The sequence below is a fragment of the Charadrius vociferus genome, unplaced genomic scaffold (assembly GCF_000708025.1).
Source record: "Charadrius vociferus isolate BGI_N301 unplaced genomic scaffold, ASM70802v2 scaffold616, whole genome shotgun sequence".
Lineage (NCBI taxonomy): Eukaryota > Metazoa > Chordata > Aves > Charadriiformes > Charadriidae > Charadrius > Charadrius vociferus.
In genome coordinates, this window is record NW_009648690.1 from 353,990 (window position 1) to 360,472 (window position 6,483).

A 6,483-nucleotide genomic window follows, 5' to 3' on the forward strand; every position below is an offset into this window, starting at 1 on the left:
GCCGCCGCCCCCCCCCCCCCGCCGGCCCCGGCTGGGCTGCGGGTCCCCGCACCGCCGTGCGCTTGCAGCCGCCGTGGCCCCTTCCCGGTCCCGTTACTCGGTGCGGGCTGTGTGTGTGTGTGGGGGGGTGCGCTCCGGGGGGTCCCGGCTGAACCCCGCGGGGCTGTGGGGGCCCCCTCCGGTGCCGGATCCCATGTCGGGTCCCTCCCCGTACCATCCGCCTTTGTGTCCCGCCGGGTCCCGGCCGTGTGTGTCCGTCCCCCCCCGCACCGGGACAGGGGGCTCCGGCCGGGGGATGCTCCTCGTCTGGGGACCGAGGGCGAGCACCCGGTCCCGGGTAGCGAGGAGGGGGAAGGGCTCCTCTTCTCTCTTAGAAAAACTGTCTGGGTGTTATTTTTCCTTCGTGTTTTGCGTGTTTTTTTTTTTTTTCCTTGGGGGACACACACACGACACGACTTTTCCCTTCTCCTCCCGTGGGAAAACCTTGTGGGAAAGGCTCACAGCGGCTCTGCACACCCTGGGCAGGTGCCGGGCTCAAGTGATGGGCAAGGTACGGCCCTGGGGGGGCCAGCAGCGCCTCTGCAGCCCCCTCCCCTGCTCTGCTGGGGGCCGAGGGGGTCTCCCCAGCCCTTCCGCGCTGTCTAGCGCGAGTCCGGGAGCGAGGAACACTTGATCGGGGTCGGTGATGCAAGGTATCGGTGATGCACAAGAGCACTTTTGTGTGAATTCTGGAAAAATATGAATGACTCCCTTATTTTGCTCGCTACAACAAAAAGACCACACCAGTCTAGACCTGCAACCAATAACACACACGAAAATTAGTGCTGTCTGCTCCGAAGGACCCAGCGCGTTGAGGACAACACTGGCCCTTCCAGCGTGCGAGCCTGCTGATCCGTACGGAGGGCGAGGGATGCTTGTTTGGGGAAAGGATGTTTGAGGTTACTTTGATATAAACAAGAGAAGCTTTTATTGCCCGGATATTGTTAGTGTTGCTCTTTGCTGGCTTAGACTGTGTTTCCTCCAAAGGGTTTTGAGACGAGAGGAATTGCTCAGCTCTCTTGCTAATTGAGACATCTTTTTATAATCATGGTCACAGCTGGTGGGATGAAAGCCGGGGGAGAGGGCTGGTGTGCAGTGACTCAGGCCTTGGGAAGAAGCTGCATCTGGGTTTGCCTGGCATCGTGAAGGGGAGATTGCAGCTCGGAGGCTGGAGCAGGGTGTGCAAGGATGCCTTTCTTCTCTGCTGTCAGGCAGGTGATGTTTCTGGGACATCGGCGCTCTCGCTACCCTGTAAAATTAGGGATGGGTGGAAAAATCTTCCCAGGTTTTTCCAGTTCACCTCAATCTTCCCCACAGGTGTGGGATCATACAGGTGTGGTGGGTTTGAGTCCCCTGACAGGGAGACACCGTGGGGCAGAAGGCTGCTGCAATCTTTCTGTGCTCTCCTTTCTCAAAGGCGCTGCTGCAAAAAGAGCTGGAGCTGCTTGGGCTTGCTTTTTCTAGAAAGCTGCTTGTTTACCAGTTGCTTTCCATGTTCAGGTGTCTCAAACAAAAGGTAGTGTGAGACGTGGCACCCCTTAAGCTTCAGCTGATGTGTGGGTGGCGTTGAGTGGGAGCAGCGTTGCTCTCTGCAGCCGCTCTGACAGTGGGGATATCAAGTTTTCTGATGGGAAAGGGGTCTCTATCTCAAGCGTGAAGGTGCTTTGCAAGCACAGCATAAGTGAGGAGAAATAAATCCGTTTCTTGCGCCGGCAGGAGGAAGTGAACTCACTGTTGTGACCAGGCGTGTTCCCTCCGTGGTGTCTCCATGCCTGCGGGGCAGGAGGGCTGCGCTGCGGGAGGTGGGTCTCCGTTTGCGTGGTGGAAACCCCGTGCGTGGCTGTGGAGCGTGGGGAAGCCCGAAGCCGGCGGGGTGAGACGTCAGCGGCAGTGGGCAGTGGGCAGTGGTCGCCATTGGGTTTCTCTGCGGGACTCAGGTGCGGTGCTCTGGCAGATGCGATTGCAGCGGCTGGAGATGCTCTGGTGCTGCAGCCACTTCTGCCCCACGTGTGTGTCCCTGCCCAGCCAGTAAATCACTGCCAGCGCAGTCCCGGACAGATCCTCCTGCCTGCAGCAACGGGGCTGTGAGGGCCACGGGGGAAACAACCCAAAGGGTCTCAACCCCAAATCTCTTGGACTCTGTCAGGACCCGGTTCAGAGGCTGCTTCTCCCTCTGCTGTGGCTGCGCCGGAGCTGTGCCCTGGGGAAGGTGGATTTGCCCCTTCTGGGCTGGAAGAGGAGGGATGCTCTAAAAACAGGCTGGGAGAACTGGTGGCCGCAGTCACTTGCAGTGAACATCACAAACTGTTTGAGGACCAGCTAGAAATGAAACGACATGTTGTGGGGGTTTCAGTAACCTCTAAACCAGACTCGGGTGCCATCTCACCTACACCGGCCGCACTCGGGGCTCTGCGTTGCAGGGTGCAGAGCAGGGAGGACTTAGGGGATGCTGTGACCGGGGCTGGGACATGACTTCCCTAAGCGAATGTTTCTGCCTGCAGTGAGGCACAGCTGTGGAATCTGGAAGCCGTGGGCTCCAACCCGGCTCCTCCGAGGGCTGGGTTTCGGCGTGTGTTCCTCTTGTGCTTGGTTTTAAAGATATTTGATAGAGTAGCATCACTTCTCCTTGGTGATGGGTGGTTTATATTTTAGTAGCCACTGGCTCAGATTGAGACCATTTTGGACTCAAGCTCTCCTGTCTGGGGGTTCTTCTGTATAAGAAAGAGAGTCTTAAATTTTAGGAGATCAAATATCTCGGGCCACACCCGCTCCCCCTCCCTCTGCCCCTCGGAGCCCCGGACAATGGGGGGATAATGCCAGGAGCACAATGGGGCTTGCTGGGTTGTGTGTGGTTTTTTTTTTTTTGTTTTGTTTGTTTGAACTTTGAACAGCAAAGCAACAAAAGAGAGGGCAAGAAAAGCAGAGTGTTTTGCCAGTTGCCAGGGCTGGCCAGAAAGTTATAACTGCGCTACAAAGGGCGGCCTTGTTCAGGATGGCTTATTTCATCAGAAAGATGTATTTAAAACAAAAATGAAGGGGGGAGTGCTCGCATAAAGTCCCCCGTGTTAGTATAAACGCTGTGTGAAAACACTTTTATTACCTCCTATAACTTCCTAATAAATACTGTTCCTTTTTGATGAAAGCTCTTAACACAGGATTAGGGTTTACAGTGCGTTGCCTTATTAGTCCCAGGAGACAGAGCCCGTGTTCCGTGTGGCTTCGTGTCCTGCCCTGCAGCCTGCTTTCAGGGCTCCAGTTTCCCCCTTTCTTCCTTTTGGGTTTTTCCCCCCCGTGGCAGCATCTGAATTGCAGGCAGCGCTTTCCTGGACCGGCACCCGAGAGGAAAACTGGAAGGAGTGTGGTTAGGGAGGTTGTTCTCACTTCTGCTTCATCTGTACCTGCGTCTTCTCCCAAGCGGAGCTGATGAGGTGCGAAGACTGTGGCCCCAGGGTTGTGCTGCACCCATGCCTGAAGAAGGTAACATTTTCCCTTCCAGTGGCTGGCTTTTGCTGCCAAACCACAGATGTTTTTTGAGGGCTAAAACCTAAGCCTTTAAATAAATGTTTGATCCTTGGGTGGTTGTGCAGCTCTCCTGGAGGGGGGGAAAAAAAAGCCTAGAATGGGTTTTGTATCAGGAGCAAATGTTACCTAGTCACGTTCTTCTTAACGGTTCTTCCTACGGGGTTATGTTCCTGTTTTCTGCCTGGGGAGGGGGGACAGAGCTGTTGTCTGTCTGGTGTGGCTGCAGCAAAACCGTCTGTGGCCTCGCAAAGGAGACGGGGACAGCGATGGCTCTGTTCCGAGTGAAGCTCCGTCTAAGACAACCTTGAACCTCTCAAGCGATGTGACGTGGTCACAAGGGCCAAAAGGCTTTTGCATCTGTATGGGAGCTCTCGACTGGCTTTGAAGTGCTGCTGTGCATTGTCTGAAAGTGTCCTGTAGTGGCTCAGATGAAGGCAGGATGCTTTGGGACCCCAGTGTCGCGTCTTCTCCAGTCTGGGATGGATGGTGGTGTCACTGCTATCATTCGAGTTCCCTTCAGCTCCTGCTGGCGGTCCTTTAAACTGCAGGCTCAGGCCAGTGTGTTTCAGGAGTGGCTTCTGAATTTTGGATTTTTTTTTTCCTAAGTTGGTGTGAGAGAGAACTTTGCTGGTGTGTGAGCTCCTGCTGGTAGCCAGGAGATGCAGAGAAGGTCCCTTTAGGGTTTGTGGGTTGCACGATGGTGGTGTTTCTCTGGCAGGCTCTGGGACCTGGGGTGCCAGTGACACCAAGAGGCAGTCTGACTCGTGCCGCAGCTGGATGGGCAAACGCCTGTCTCTGATGCAACGAGCTTGGGAGTAACCTCGCGGAATTAAAGCTGATGGGAACTTGTCTGTGTTTCCAAGACAAGAGGGCCCTGCTTGCTCGTTGCTGGGAGCCTCTGAGCTGAGTGCTGCCACCTCTGAGAAGCAGCCGTTGAGGAAAGGCTCGTGACTCTGGAGAACAGGTCCCCGTGTTGGGTGGTGTGGTGTGGGAGCTCTAGCAGCTTTCTTCATGGCCAGCGAGCTCTGCTATGGGCTGGATGAGACGGGCTGAGAGAGTTGGGGTTGTTCAGCCTGGAGGGGAGAAGGCTCCAGGGAGACCTTAGAGCCCCTTCCAGTGCCTAAAGGGGCTCCAGGAGAGCTGGGGAGGGACTTTGTACAAGGGCATGGAGTGATAGGACGAGGGGGAATGGCTTCACACTGGAAGAGGGGAGGTTTAGATGACATCTGAGGAAGAAATGTCTCCCTGTGCTGGTGGTGATCCCCTGGGGCAGGTTGCCCCAAGAAGCTGTGGCTGCCCCATCCCTGGAGGTGTTCAAGGCCAGGTTGGACGGGGCTTGGAGCAACCTGGGCTGGGGGGAGGTGGCCCTGCCCATGGGACAGATGGAACTGGATGATCTTCAAGGTCCTTTCCAACCTAAACCATTCTATGGATTGCATGTGTGGTTCCAGTGTGTCCTCAGCAAGTTGGAGGTGAGGAGGGAACGAGGGGGCCCGGAGGGGTGAGGTGGTGGTGAGATGTTGCACACCTCTGGGGTGCAAGAAGGGCTCTGTTTGGGGGTAGGAGAATGTCAGCATCTGGGCTGTGGCTGCTGCTGTGTGTGATGCCAGAAATGCTGCGGTGCAGCCCCCACGAGCTGGAATAAATCGCGCTGGAAGGGGTTGGGATCTGTTGGTACTAACCTGGGGCTGAAGCTCACCAGGCAGACTGCTGCCGCTCGGGCTCCTCTCGCTGGGCTGCGGAAGGCCGAGGGCGGCTGCAGCAAACGCCCCATCACAAAGTTGGGGAGGAGGAGCCGCTCACCTCGAGGTTGCTCCTGTATCTCTGGAAGGGTGGTGGCATCCTGCTCCACCTGGTCCATCAGTGGACACTGGAGTCAAACGTTGTTCCCAGGAGATATTCCCTTCTCTGCGGCTTATTGCTTCTGAGGTGGGAGGACCTGGAGGCAGTAGGGAAGCTGGTCCTGGGGAGGAGAAGGTGGCTCATGTAACTGGGACCTGTCTGGGAGCGAGGAGGGCATCTCCTGCTCGCGGGGTCTGGGCAGCTCCCTCGGCAAAGGCACGCTGGGCGGTGACTGTCGTCCCACCTCTTACGTTTGTCCGAATGGTGTATGTGAGATCCTCCCAGCCGGGGACTGGGGATGGGGAGGGAGGGCTCCCCGGCCCAGCGGACTGGATGGGAAATAATGATCCCCTTTTTATAGCTTCTTCAATTGTTCCTGAAAATCCTTTTTAAAAGGAGGAAAGTTCCTTCCTTCCTTTCAGCTCCCGGTATCTTTAAGAATTCGCTCTATTGTGAGCCCAGGACAGAGACCCTTCTATGAGGGCTGCATAGGCGCTCTTCGGCGGCCCCCTCCCCGCGCCCCCTCCCACCCCATCCCAACAAGCCCCCATTCTCCTCTGAAGAGGGTCCCTCTGTCTAACGCCAAGTAACTCTTAAGGGTAGCATTTATCCTCGGGCACTCAGCTCACAAAGAGTGCTGGAGTGTCAAATAAACTCACTCCAGCCTGCAAAGAGAAGAGGAAGAAAATACAAAACCCCCTTTATTTCCGCCCCTGCGGGGAAACAAATACGGACTTTGTGCTGGAGAGCAGCAGTGCCCTAACGAAGCAGGGTAGTGCGCGTACTAATGTATCTCTAATAAAATTGTGTGTGCACGCACACGTGATAGTGTGTGCGCGGACCTGGCAGACGAGCGATAAATCAGAATCCCTCCCAACAAGTGTTGGCCGTCCTGCGTGCCCGCTGCTTTCTAGGCAGAGCCGGTCGCCGCTTTCCGAGTGTCGGCGCATTCTCTGGGTTTGCTTTTGGAGAGGGGTGTGGGGAGGAAGGTGCTGGTTCTGTCCTGGACCCTCTGATGAGGTTGTCCCCAAAGGTAAGGGACGGCGGGGGTTCACATCTTCAGCACATCCTCTGAGCTCT